Raw genomic sequence first — 14,747 nt, 5'->3', positions numbered from 1 at the left:
GAGACCAGTTAATTGTTAACCATTTCTTAGCCAACAAGAAAGATAATATATAGGTCTAATTAGCTTAATCATGGCTTGGTGAATTGTAAATTTTCAAATAGAAATCAAACTGTTAGGGCATGTTAATTGATTTGATACTGAGTACTCTTCCCCTGAACCTCAATTCCCACTGAAAGAGGAATGTCTCCCATTTCTTTAAAGGGATAAAACCTCTTCTTGAAATGCTAGACATGCCAGCATTAATCACACAAATAACGCCACCTGATTTTCATTTTTCCATTTGTAAGATACATTATCGTACACAAAATGAAATTGTGTGCTGCTGAATGGAGATGGAGGAAATCATGGTACTGTGCTGATTGTGTCCACTACAAATTTATGTTACTTAATCCCAACTGGATCCACATGAAGCATAACAGTCATACTACTCCCTAATTGATTCACTCTCCCATTCTCCATATTGATTCACTATATTCTTTCTCCAATGAAATTTCAAACATTGTCATCTCTCCTCTCCTTGCTCTTTTACAGCTTTGACCCAATCTACCTTTCCACCTTTATTACACGTTATCCACCTTAACATATTGTAAGGTACAATTAAGCTGACTGTTCGTTATTCATCATGATGCCATCTCAATGCCTTTATACTTGCTATCACCTATGCCTCTTCAATCTCAACTCTTAGAATCTATAATTTTCTTTAAAGCTCAACTCAGACTCTATTTCCTCTATGAGGCTTTTTGTGATTCCCCTTCACCAACCAGTCCTTTTCTTCACTACCAATATCACTTGCCTTTATTTGTATTATTTTGTAGTTACTCATCCACATTAGTCCCTTAGTACAGAGGTTCTTAACCTGGAGTCCACAGAAGAGTTTGTGGAAATAAACAGGACATTCTATTATCATCTCATTATTAATTTATACCTTTTAAAACATTTTGGTGGATTAATGATTTCGCTGATACAGGGACTCTATCCAACAGTACAGACTGCAATGCAACCCTTCCTATGTGATTCTTGTCTGTGGCTGCCTATGAGAACCACACAGAGGTTCCACCCATTTTGCCTGGGACCTTCTCCTAAATTTGTTGACATTGCATGGATATCAGTGGAGCATGTGAGCTAACAAACTGCAAATAACAAAAATTTAGTTTCATGGACAATCTTTTTTGTTCTTATTTTTGTATTTGAATTTTTATTTTTGTGGAGGGTTGCTAGGTTTAGAAGTTTTAACAAGATCATCAGGACCAGGAAGGTGGTAACATATCTTGATTGTATCCTTGACCTGAGATGCTGCCAAAGTGATCCAGTTTGTTCTCTGGCACCTGCACTGGAGGAATGACAATTTGAGAAAAAAGGAAATGGATTTCTAGGCATTTACAGATTCAAGTAAGAAAAATACATGTTGCAGTGGAGGAATCCCAACTCCACAAAAACCCTACAGTGGATTCTTGGCTGTTATTGGAAACCCTACCTCCACAAAAGACCTGTGGTTCCTTCCCACAATACAGCCTCTTTTCCACTGGATTTTCCCCCATGCATATGACATGCCTGCTGGAAGATCCCAAGTTTTTTATTATATAACTGAAGCAGAAGGCACATTGAATAAACTGCAAAAGTGATTTACCTCATCCTCTTTTCCAACCTACCTGGGTCTGTGGGAAGAATTCATTGAGATATTTTCTCACAGAGCATTTCTCTGTGCATGCATATGTCCTCTATACATGTGCCTTTCACATAGGGATTCTATAAGTTTACCAGAGCAAAACAACATACCAATTGGAAGAACTTGCTCAACATTAAAGCTGCTTGTGAAGCACGAAAGCACCATGTCAAGGGGCAATAAAACCTAGCCATTCTCCACGATGATCTTGAGAACAAAGAACACTTTGATTTCCTGTAAGTTTAATTAATGATAGGTCCATTGGACCTTAATTTTTAGCCTATTCAACTTAACCATCATTATGGTCCTAGACTTTGCAATCTTCAGGCAGATGGGTTCTCATGAAAAGCCAAATTTGGTCACCTAGCAGATCAGACAGCCTGAAAGGCCCTTCTATACACCATATATTTCATAGCCACTGGATTCCATCTGGAGCTATCAGAATTGATCCACCAGCAGCAGTTATAGTACATTTAAGCTCAACTGTTTGCCATCCAAGTGGACCATTTACCTGAAATCCAGGGACATGGGTCTCATGTGAACTCCTGTACCTACATTAATTCTTATATATACTTCCGAGAAAAGCTCAATGGGTAGTGTTCCATTTCAGCCACAGCACTGTAGTGGTAGGCCTCAGGGAGCCCAACATAGAGTAATTCATGAGTCCTGCATCACTGCATCACTGTAAAACCACATCAACCAATATGTCCAGTAAAGTGACATGTTTGTTTGGGTTAAGGATTCCAGGGGTCAGGGAAAGAGACTAGGAAAACTACTGTGCCACTTAAAATTATAACAGCATAGGGGCAGCTAGGTGGCGTAGGAGATAGAGCACCGGACCTGGATTCTGGAAGACCTGAGTTCAAATCTGGCCTCAGACACATAACACTTACTAGCTGTGTGACCCTTGGCAAGTCACTTAACCCCATTGCCTAGCCAAAAACAAAATTATAACAGCATAGATTATGATATTTGGAAGGGACTTGGGAAATCATGTAGTACAATTCCCTCTTTTTAACAAATGAAGAAAATGAAGCTTAAGGAGGCAAGATGACTTACCCAAAGTCACACACGATGTTAATGGAAGTGTCAGAAGTGGAAGTCCGATCTTTTTGATTCCAAGTCCAGAGTTCCTTCCATCATAATTGCTATGTTCCAGAAATGATGGAGGCTTTTCACTAATGATAGCCCACCAAATCCCAGACTCAAGTGTATTGTGGGTTCTAAGGAAAAGAATCATATATTTAGAGCTAGAAGATACCTCAGAGATCATCTAATCCAACCCTTTCATTTTACAATATTGGAGACATTACTACCTTGCCAAAGGCCACACACATACCTCTGCTTATTGGATAATTGGTTTGGATGGTTAAATTTTGTATTTCGGCTAACTCATTTTCTCTTCAGCCCTCATTTAATAAATAGATTTGTCTGTTTAAATGCTGAATATATTTGGTTCTATGTATTCCGTTGTAATTTTTTGTTGAGAAATTTGGCTTTTGCCCTTTCAAGCTCCCTGATAGCCCTATTCCCAATGTAGGCACTGCCTTCTTTGTTATATGTTAATTTTGATTGCTGAAAAGGACCAAAAAGAACATTTGCATCAGGAACACTCATAAAATCACCTTGACATGGAATATAGCCCTCTAATAGAAATTCTGGTGGAGAAACACAGTCTGTTTGGAGTATCTGAGAGAAAAGTTACTCTGAGTTCTCTGAGTCCTCTGCCTCATGGAGGGCTGGTCTGAAAGAAGAACATTGATTGAATAACAGATTGAGTAAATATTGAGTTTTTTAAAAGGCTGCAGTGCATTTTGGTTCAGCAGATTATTTACATATTGCTGTTTTCAGAGTTTTGAAGGATATAGTTGATAAGTTACAAATCAAATGACTGGGGAATGTGGGATGATTATCTAAGGGTTATTGGAGTCATTTGGAATAAAATGGATTTTTCTTTTAGTTTAATAGCATAAATTAGAGTTGGGTCACTGTTTATAAGGCCTCAATTCGAGGCATCAGATCCCAGATGGGGCCAGGTAAAGCTAGAAAGTGGGAAATGCTAAGTACAAAATATGTCAGAAGAATATAAAAACAGGAGGCACAAAAGGCAAGGAGAGAAAGAAGCTGTCTACAGAAGACAATATAAAAAAAGCTGATCTAAGCTAAGCTGACAGATTTTCAGCTGCTCTGCTGAGAGCTGTGCTGTTTGGAAGAGAGGCATCTCTTTGCTGAGAGCTGATTGGAGAAAAGCTGAGTCAGAGGAGAGTGCTGACTGAAGCCCAAAAGCCTCTGTTGCTGCTGCTGTAAGCCCATTGTAGGAGAGTTGAATCCTTCTGCTTTGTGAAGAGCTGTTGAGGAGTATTGCTCTCTAGTGCCATCTGTGGTTTAAGAAAGGGGAAACCTTTCACGGGTGCCTGTGCTGTCTGTATAGTTTAAGAGAAGGGGAAGGAAAAGAAGAAAAATCACACTTTGAAGTTGTTTGGTTGGGAGCTATGCTGTTATATTTTTGCTAAAACTGTGCAATACTTCCTCAACACCTTGCCAAGGGAGGCTGTGTGCTTTAAGAGCTTAATGCCATTTCAATAGGCCAAGATTAGCAGCTTTGCCTAGTAGGAGAACAATGAGGAGCAGAAAGGGACAAATAGTAGATGGTTTTGACAAATAAGTGGTACATGGTGCAGGCTCATTAAAAAAGAAACCAAGGACAATAAGGCCCATCATCCAAACCCTTAGATTTCCCAGGCACATGAGTTTTCCTACTTGTGCATCTCTCTGCTAGGTTTCTGTATGTGCCTACTTTCTTGCATGGACACTATATCCATTGGTGGGAGAGTGTGACTCAAATTTATGGGTGAACAGTTATATTAAGTTGATTTCTGCTTTTGCTTTCTGGTGAGTAAATGTTATATTTATTCTTGCTTTTGCCTTATCATTTAGTAAATATTTTACATTTGAGTCAATGGTGTCAATATGATTGATTTTGTGTAAGTGGGAAGCACACCAATGTGGATTCAAAAGCTAAAATGGTGCATAGTAAAAATGAATCCCTCTCCTAGGTCTATGAGACTTTGAGTAGTAGCTGAGTGGTAGTGGCTATGGCCAGTCCTCCATCCCAACTAAGATCTGCTCCCCATCCCCCATTGTTAGGGCAGGTTTGGGTTGAGTGAGAAGGAGAGAGAGAGAGAGAGAGAGAGAGAGAGAGAGAGAGAGAGAGAGAGAGAGAGAGAGAGAGAGAGAGGGAGAGAGAGAAGGGTGCTCACTGGTCCATACTAGAGCTATACTAGCTTTATTTAATTGGATGTACTAAGGATAGAAAGAAAGAGAAGATGTAAAAAAGACCTGTCTTACACAGACTGAAAACCCATATCCAAATTGCCTTTCTTTAGTTCCAAGTTGCTTAGGAAATCCCATGTCAAATTTCAAACATGTTGATTATAGAATGGTGATGAAGAAAGGGATTTCCCAATGGAAATCTACAGAAGTACAATCTAATGACAGATTTGCTGTTACAAAGGTCTAAAAGGATAAAGACAAAGAAGAAGGGACATAGTAGGAATGCAGTAAATGAGGGACAAGAGAAATATTATTTGATTTTTTTAAGTAATAAAAGTAGCAAGTAATAAAAGGAACAAACAGAGGAACAGTTTGAAATAGGTATTTAAGATTTCAAAATAGGCATGTAAGATTCTTCTACCTCTAAGGTGAGTCATGGCAAAATGTGTAAAAATTGCTATAGTGAATAGCAAAATCTCAAAAGTATAGGGGTACTTTTAGATTAGAAATTAACCTATACATACATGTGACATTTCTTTTACTGAACTACTATCTATCAATGTCTTGTATTGCTGTTTCACTTTTTCCTTTGTTTGTCCTGACATTCCTACTAGATTGCATAACACTGTGTCTAACTATTTTTTGTATTCCCCACAGGGCCTAAGACAGTGTCTTCCTTAATAGGCTCTCAGTAGATGTGTCAGAGATGCATGCTTGACAACAGGGAAACACATTTAGCAGGTGGCAAACTTGGCTAGAGCCGTGCCCAAATATTATGCAAATATTATCAGCAAAGCAGGCTGTGAAATGTAATGGTGATATGTGTCAGGGACTCGGAACACTGTGAGGCTGAGAAGGGAAGACTAGTGGAAGGTGTTGTTACTTTGCCTGGAATATTTCCTTCCTGGTCACAGTCTGGAGGTGGCTGCAGAGAAAGGTGAGTGATTATAGTTCTACAGGGCATATATACAGCATAAGAAGATAGGCCCAGGGCTGAAGTATGTGGTTTGGAGGTTCATGAAAGTCAGTTTGAGTGTGGTAAGCAGGGGGATTTGAAAGAAAAGGCAACAGGTTTGGGAGCCTCAGTAATACATTTTGGGATTTGCTGTGTGAACAGAGGAAATGTCTGAGAGTCAGTGTAAACCTGAAGACTGGAGATGCAGTGATATTTTTTAAGGGTGGCCTGCTTAGGGAAATGAAGAAGAATTTGTGGAGGAGAGATCTCTCAGTATGGAGGACCTAGTGTGAGGGTGCAGATTCAATTCAATGAGCATTTGTAGAGCCTTTAATATATGTAAGGCACTGTGCTAGTTACTGGAAGATACATAGCTGTCAGCTGGCTAATACTGTACTATAGTCATATCACACATTGATAAGTAAATATAAGATAATTTGAGGAAGAAGATAGCACTAGCAGCAAGAGGCATTAGGAAAGTCTTTCTGTAATCAGTGGCACATGAGTTTAAGCCTTCGGATATATTCCTCTCTTGCCTTTGTTTCTTAGAAAAATGAGCTTCTATGAGGCAAAGGGGATAGAAGAGTGTGTTCTAAGAGGACTGAACGGCCTGTGCAAAGCATGAAACAGCAAATGGAATGTTAAATTTAGGGAACAGCAAGTAGGACATGTAGGAATGTAAGGTGAAATATGGTTGGACAAAGACTGGATAACCTTAAATGCCAAACTGAGGAGTCTGTATTTTATCTAAGAGCCAGAGTTCTTAACCTGAGGTCCAAGAATTTGGTTGCTTTTTTCCCCTAATTATTTCAATATAATTAGTTTCCCTTGTTGTCCTATGTATTTATTAATTTAAAAATATCATTCTGATAAAGGGTCCCTAGGTTTCATCAGTCTGCCAAAGAGGTCCATGATGCAAAAAGTTAAGAACTCCCATCCTAAGAGCAATAGGGAAACACTAAAGATTCTTTAGCAGAGAAGTGACATGGTCTGTACTGTCCTTCCCCCACCCAACTCCCCACACATATTCTAGTAAAGGATGTAGTACTTTTTTGTCTGTAACTTAGACCACTCTGGCTCATACCACCTGAAGGCCAGATAGATGAAACTTACACTTCTCCCCAAGTGTTCTTTTTTTTTCATTTAAATTTTTTTTAGTATTTATTTTTAACATTCTTTTCTTTTTAAAATTTGAATTCCAGACTCTCTCCTCCTACACTTCTACCACCCACCAAGAAGGCAAATGATATGATATCAATTATACATGTGAAACCATGCAAAACATATTTCCATATTAGTCATATTGCTATGTATAAGTAAATATACAAATGAATGAATGAAAGAATGAATAAGTAAGTAAATAAATAAGTAAACAAACAAAAATAAATAAAAAGCAAGAAAATTATATCTGCCTCGGGCTCAAGTCACAGGCACCATTATTTCTCTGATCTTCCTTACCAGGATGGTGTAGGTCACCATGGCTCAAACTCCTGGTTCTGTAGGGATCACTTCTGTCACCTGAAACTAAGAGGATAAACAGCATAGAACAAAAACAAATACCCCACGCCCATTTCACAGAGCTGGGGTAAAAAGGAATCATGGGAAGGAAAGCCTTTACCCTCTCACTGGTTCATTTCATGGTCCTCACTATGGGTGAAATGGGAAGAAGACATAGCCAGTAAGACAGCAGTAGAAGAAAGTGAATGACTCAGTTTGGCTAGTTTTAAAGACTACCCCACCCATATGGTAGAGGATACAGCAGGCTCCATGTTAGACAAACAGTATGTTCTAAGGACAGTATGTTCTGCAAGGGTGTCTCCATGTTAGGAGAACTGGGCATGCCCAGAGAAGTCCAGATTACTCCACTAAAAAGAATTTTACATCTAGTATTTTGTTTACATTTTGATGATACTTCTGGAATTCTGGATTTCATTATCTACACCCATGCTTTAAAAATATTTTGGCAGTTATGTGAAGGAGGGACTGGTGAAAGGAAAGATTGGAAGTAGGCAGACCAACCGCAAGGCTACTGGAACATTATTTCAGTGGTCTGAGTATGAGATGATGAAGGCCTGAACTTAGGTGATGGCTGTGATGGGATGGATTTGAGAAGCATAATGGAGGCAAAAGGAACACCATTTGGCAACTGACTGGATATGGAGGATGAAGTAAAGTGAAGTGTGAGTATTTCTAAACAGAACAGAAATCTCTGAGATTCTTCCTGCTTCTCTTCATATTGGAGACTAATCTAGACCCAAATTGGATTTCTCAAGTGTAGACCTGAATCTTTGGGATGTTCCAAAGGGCTTAGAACCTAATCAGAACCTGGAAGGCATGTAACTCAGTATATGCTAAATTGAAGATGTTTTTCAGATTTGTTTTTACCAAACTATTTAAGCATTAATTAAGCTAAACAGGAATACAACATTCCTCTGGCTCAACAATCAACAAAAAATATTGTTTCCCATAATACAATTTCTTAGAGTTCTTCCATATTAGGATTATTTTCTGGTAAAATATGATGAGAGTAATAGATGTTGAGAAAGCTCTTAGCGCAGGGCAGTTTGTGCAACACACCAGAGCAAGAGAGCTGGAGCAATTTGAGGACAATTTGTTCGAGCCATTTGATTATCATTTTATCTCCATGAAATTATCTCACAGGACTTCCTGAAAAGTTGTCACTGAAGATTTGTAAGTTCAATTATACGTTCCTGATGTATTACATACGATTTTATAGTAAACTGTTTGAAATTCTTTATCTTCATTTCTGATTCTCCTTCAACAAGCAATGGCTCCTAACATTGAAGTTCTCCTTTCTTCCTGCCTCTGTTAGATAATTTGCGATTTTTAAAACATTTGGATTCTTCATCAAGGTGGACCAGAGTCCTGGAACAACTGAAAGTGTAGTGTAGCTTGGGATCAGAAAGTGTGACCTTTCTTGTTCCCATATTTGGTCACACAATTGGAAGCAGATTTAGGAGGGACTGAGAATTCCACCACCCTTAGAAGCACTTCCTAGGTGGGAATGATGATCTTTTAGTACCAGAAGCAGTGCAGACCCAAATCTACCTTGGACTAGAAGTTTTAGCTTTAGCTAAAGTTTCGGGTTTAGCATGCAGTCCAGAGTTGAATAAAAGGACAAGTGCCCCACAAGCTGATTTGGCTATGAGTTTTTGGCTAGATGTTAATTTAGGGTCACCGTCCTTCTCTCAGCGAACTTGTTTATTTTCATGTTTTTGTGTTGCTCCCCCCTATTCATTTCATAGTTCACATTCTTTGGAAAAATTCCAGTCTTATCTCAATTGAACTAAGAGGAAAAGGGATTTTTCCACAGCTCAGGAGAGAAGGGTCCTAGAAGATGGGGGTGATTAGTGACAACGGCCCAAACCTTCTCTAGATACCAAAAAGCAGATGAAGATTAGGAATAAAATACGGAAGGAACTAGGAACCATTATATGTGTCAAATTATTTCCATCTGGGACTTGCATTACCTTGCATTACTATGTAACTGCTATGATAGATATTCCCTTTTGACATGAAGGGTCTGGTTATGCTCTGGGGACTTTTTCATTTGTCTGGTGAAACCTGGGAATTGATAGACCTGCTTATTATATTCCCTCTCCTTACCCCTTCAAGAGTGGCTACCAACTCTGCCTTAAAGGCACTCTAGCTCACAAGGCTCAAATGAAAATTCCGTTTACAAAGTAATAAATACAACAAATCTTGCATCTTAGCCCTTAGAAAGTCAAGTGGTCTCTTCTTAGTTGAGCCACCTTCTATTCCTCACCTTATGGACCATAACCATCTCCATGACTCAATATAATGGCCGAGGTGGGACTCTAATGAGGGACAAATTCAAGGTTTGTTACTTCCAATTGCTTACCAGTGGAACTCCTTTCTCATTGACCTATCATTACATTTATCTTTCTCTCCTCACTACTTTTGAGGCTCTCCACCCACCATTTATTGCAACTGCTCCATTTCTGTCAGCTGAATGCTACTGTAGCTTAGTTCTGGAAGGAATCATAAGTCATTCCTGCTGGTCATTCACAGGTCCAGACCTCTATGCCTCTTTCTGGCCATCTCCTTGTCTTGACCCTGAATGGATACTTTCTCTCCCTCCTTATTAAATTTTCAAATGACATAAAACCAGTAGGTATCGTTAATCCATAACATGAGAATCAGGAAAACCAAAGATAGCAATAACATTGTGCTGTATAATAACAGTATAATAAGGTGATGTGTAGTAGAGATAAATGTATGTTTGGCTTTAAAAAAATCAACTTTGCAAATACAAGAATGGATTAGATGTTTTTAGACAGCAGTTTAGTGGACTACCAACTCAACATGAGTCAATACTGTGATATACAGTCAACAATAAGTTAGGCTGACTTGAGAGCCATAAGGTCCAGGCTTAGGGAGGTAACAATCTTGCTCTATTGTTTCCTCGTATATTACTATGTAGAGGATTTCCTTTAATTCTAGAAGTCATAGTTTAGGAAGATCACTGATAACTTTGGAGAGTGTCCACAGGAGAGCACCCAGGATAGTGAAGGCCTTCAAAATCATGCCATATGAGGATCAATTTAAAAATATGGGGATATTTAGTGTGAGAAGAAAAGACTTATTAGGTAATTGTCTCTAAGTTTTTGAAGGATTATCCATATGGCAGAAGGATTAGGCTTGTTCCTGGCCCTCAGAGGGCACAACCAAGAGTATTCAATGGAAGTTGCAAAGAGGTAAATTGAGGCTTGATATAAGGAGAAACTTCCTAATAATTTGAATTTTCTAAAAGAGGAATAGGCTATCTTGAGAGAGAGTAGGATAGACCTCCCTCATTGGAGGTCTTCAAGCAAAGCCTGAATGGTTACTTGTTGATAATTTTGTAGAGTAGATTTTTATTCAAGTACCAGATGGTTTCTGAGGTCTGCTACAACTCTGAGATTCTGGGACTCCATTGTCTTAACAATAAGAGTGAAAGAACTATTAAAACGTAGGTCCCAAGTTTTACTAATTCTAAGGTCACCCAAGCAAACTACTGTTTTTTTTTAAAAAGGACATTCTATTAAATTATTATGAATATTGTAAAACACATAAGAACTTTCCCAGTTAGCATTTTTAAAGTTTTACAACTAAGTTGTTCATACTCTAGAAGTTATTAACATAACCTTATTTATCTTAGTATTTTACTTCCCAAAAAGTATATTTTTACTCTTTTTTTTTTTTTGGTCTGAGTCTGTGATTTCATTATTTTGATATGTTCCAATGAAGAGAACTTCCTCTACGAATGTAGATCACCAACTGTTCTGCAGCTTAGAAAGCGTCTGTAGCATTGAGAGGTTAATTGATTGGCCCAGGGCCACACAACCAATGTATGTCAGAATCAGGACTCAAACCTAAGGCTAGCTTTCTATTCATTATGCCATATATCTCTGTTGGTGTCGTATTCATTCTTTACTATGCATTTGCCTTAAATTTTTTTAAAAGGTGCCATGGCCAGTTTCTTATACAGACTATAAAGTTTTCCCTCAGCTCTCCTTTTCCTCTTTGAGGTATTATCTTTCTGCCTCTTAATAAAGCCATGACTAGGAATATATGAATCATTCCTTGATTTACTAACTGTGTACGTAAATGCAGAACATCTGATGAGGAAGGTGATAGGCCACAGAACAGGTGGTAGCCCTTCCGTTTCCACAACCCTGAGAGGGACAAGCTTTCCTAGAAAAGAATTCCTGGCATCTACTCTAATCTTTTTTAAAGATCCTCAGCTGCCGTGTTCAGTTTCATTTGGCATCTTCCCTTGGCTCTGTGTGGGTCTTTTCCTTTTACTTCCTCTCTCTGCTTCCTTCACACTATGCTGTGCCTGCCTCCTATTCAGGTTGTTAAGGGCCCCCCCTTGAACAAGACTTAGCCTTAAAAGTAAGCAGAACTTGTGATGGGATGTGGTGTGCTGTGGTGTGACTTGAAAGACTTAGAGCAGGTCTCACCAAATAGACAGACAGACACATGGATAGTTAGGTAATAGGGAGATAGTGGATTGATAGACAGATAGTAGATAGATAATCAATTTTAGATAGATATAGAATAGATATAAATAAATAGATAATAGATTGATAAATAGTAGATAGATTGATAATACACAGCAGATAGATAGATAATAGATATTTAGATAGATTATAGATTGCTATTTATATAGATAGATCACGTATATTTATGTATGTATATATATTTATACAGATAGATGATAGGTGACTTATAGGTATTTGAGCGATAGTAGAGAGACAGTAGATAGATAATATTTAGATTAGTAGATAGCTACATATAGATGGCTAATAGATAGACACATACATATGTAGATAGTTGTTTTATTTGCTCTATTTTTTTAGTTCAAGAGAAATCATCTTTGGTTCATCCCCTTAAGGTCCTGAAGGATTTGGGGTTTTCAAGAATTTCCTTTTAAAATTCAAACAACTATTTACCAGCTAATTCTTTAGAGAGAGAGTTAAGACACAGAATAGCCCTGTACTGAATGACTAGGAGGGACAAAGCCCAAGATTAATTTCTCTTTCTCACAATATTGACTGGGATCTCTTTTGATCATAAGCAAATAACTGTGGCTAAAGTCAGGGTTTTAACAATTATAACTCCCTACTCCTTCTCTCCCTCCCCCATTTCCTTTTCTGGTTTCTTTGATCACTTAAGAAGATAAGCCAAGGGATAATGTCATACAGCTTTTCTACCACTCCTGACCTGGACAAAGGAAATTAAATGTAACAGTCAAATTGGCCTTTTTGCTGTTCTTGTCTATCTCCTGGCTTCCATGCCTTTGTATAGGCCCTTATTCTTTCTTTATTCTACTAGTTGTTAGTGCTTTCTCCATCCCCTAAAAATTATTTTGTATACATTTCCTATTTGCTTATCTGTGGATATGCTGTTTCTCCCCAGTGAATGTGAGTTCTTTGAAGGCAGGGATCATTACACTTTTCTCTTTGTATCACCGGCACTTAGCACATAGTAAGGATTTAATTTATACTTGTTGAATTGAATTGAATCTATGTGGTGAATTTTAAGGTAAAAATAAAGGACCAAAAATCCCAAGTCTTCCTCAACAGGCTTCATGGGCTTGTTTGCAGACTATAAGGCAATGTGGTGAAGTAGAAAAAACCAGGTAGCTGGGAGATAAGGAGTTTGGACTGAAATCCTGTTTGTGCCACTGAATAGTTATGTGACCTCGACCTTGTTTCTTAGTTTCTCTGGGCCTCATTTCCTTCTTTGTAGGGTAAGATGCTTGAACTAGAATTTAGTGGATCTTAATTTGGGATTCATGAACATGGTTTAAAAAGTTTTGATAACTATTTCAGTATAATTGGTTTTCTTTTTAACCTGGCGTTTTTATTGTATGCATTTAAAAATATCATCCTGAGAAGTGGTTTATAGGTTTTACCAGACTGCCACAGGGGTCCAGGCATCAAAAAAAGGTTACGAACTCCTGGACTAAATGATAATTTCAGGAAAGGCATTGATAAAATGGAGAATGTACCAGGGTGGTAACCCAGAATGATAATCTGGTAATAATGAGGCAAGCAGAATGATAAAGGACTTTGAAGACATGATAAATGGGGGTCACCTGAAGGAAATGGACATGAAAGAACGTGGGGAAGAAAGATTAGACTCATTCTGTTTGGCCCCAGAGGGCAGAATTAGGACTTATAAGTAGGAGCTGCAAAGAGGGAAGTTTAGGCTTGATGTAAGAAGAGGGCAAAAGGTCCAAAATCTGCCTGTGTCAAGTGACTGAGCTGCTATGGGCAAGTCGCTTACTTTCTCCTGGTTCTCAGTTTCCTCAGTGTAAAATGAGAGGCTTGGTGCCATCTCTCCTCAAACCATTCTGTATTTATTTTCTATTTGTTCTGAATATACCTGCACATACATGTCTCTACTTGACCTCCACACAGAATATAAGTTTCTTGAAAGCAAAGTTGGCTTCATTTTTTTCTTTGTATCATTACTCAGTATAGTACTTGGCACATAGTAGGCGTTTAATAAATGCTTATTGATCAATTGATTCTCTTCCTACCAGTCTAACTGATCTTTCAATCTCCTTTGCAGGATCATTATTTATGTTTCAGCTCCTTTGTGGGAGTCTATCCCTAGGGCTCTGTCATGAGCCTTCTCTACTCCCTCACTACTTTGGTTAGCTCCCAAGGATTCAATGACCACCTCACCTGTATGTAGATGGCTCCAAGTCTATACAGCCAACCCTGATCTCTTTCCCGAGTTCCAGTTCTGAATGTGCAGTTGCTTGCTTGGACATCTCTACATCGACGACATCCCATGGGCAGCTCTAATTTAATATGTCCAAAATGGAATCCATCTTTCCTGCCAAACTCACCCTCCTTAACACCATCATTTTCTATCAAGGTGCCTCTTTTAAGGAACGTTTCCTGATTGCCCCAGTTGTCAAGACTACCCCCAACCCCAATTCTTTGTATTTATCTCGTATGTATTGTGCAGTCATTTTTCATGTTGTATCCCCTCAGTTGAATGTAATCTCCCATTGTTTGGCACAGTGCCCGGCACATAGTAGGCTCTTAAAAAATGTTTATTGAATTGAATTGAGAGCAGTCTACTACAGTGCCTGCCACATAATATGCACTTAATAAAAGCTTAATGATTATTTGATTGGAGGAAGGAACTCCCTTGAATGCCTGGGCCTGGATTCAGCACCCAGGGCAGAGGTTGCACAGTCACCCACAACCACCCAGCAGGCCTTTCGAAAAGAGCATAATACACCTGAAGAACACAATGCCGGACCTTGGTTTAAAGCCCCTGCAGCTGAGCGATCCCTCTGGCCAATGG

General features: G+C 38.6%; 1 long non-coding RNA gene across 1 annotated transcript; it reads left to right on the top strand.

The window, feature by feature from the left end:
- The first annotated feature begins 6,625 nt into the window (after window positions 1–6,625).
- On the top strand, window positions 6,626–14,570 carry LOC144454851 (uncharacterized). The gene is made up of 2 exons (XR_013483414.1): window positions 6,626–8,071; window positions 13,998–14,570. It is a non-coding gene; the product is annotated as an uncharacterized LOC144454851 (long non-coding RNA).
- The last annotated feature ends 177 nt before the right edge of the window (window positions 14,571–14,747 follow it).

The sequence above is a fragment of the Phascolarctos cinereus genome, unplaced genomic scaffold, assembly GCF_003287225.1.
Source record: "Phascolarctos cinereus isolate Bilbo 61053 unplaced genomic scaffold, phaCin_HiC Scaffold_7;HRSCAF=346, whole genome shotgun sequence".
NCBI lineage: Eukaryota > Metazoa > Chordata > Mammalia > Diprotodontia > Phascolarctidae > Phascolarctos > Phascolarctos cinereus.
This window is presented reverse-complemented; position numbering and strand designations above follow the sequence as displayed.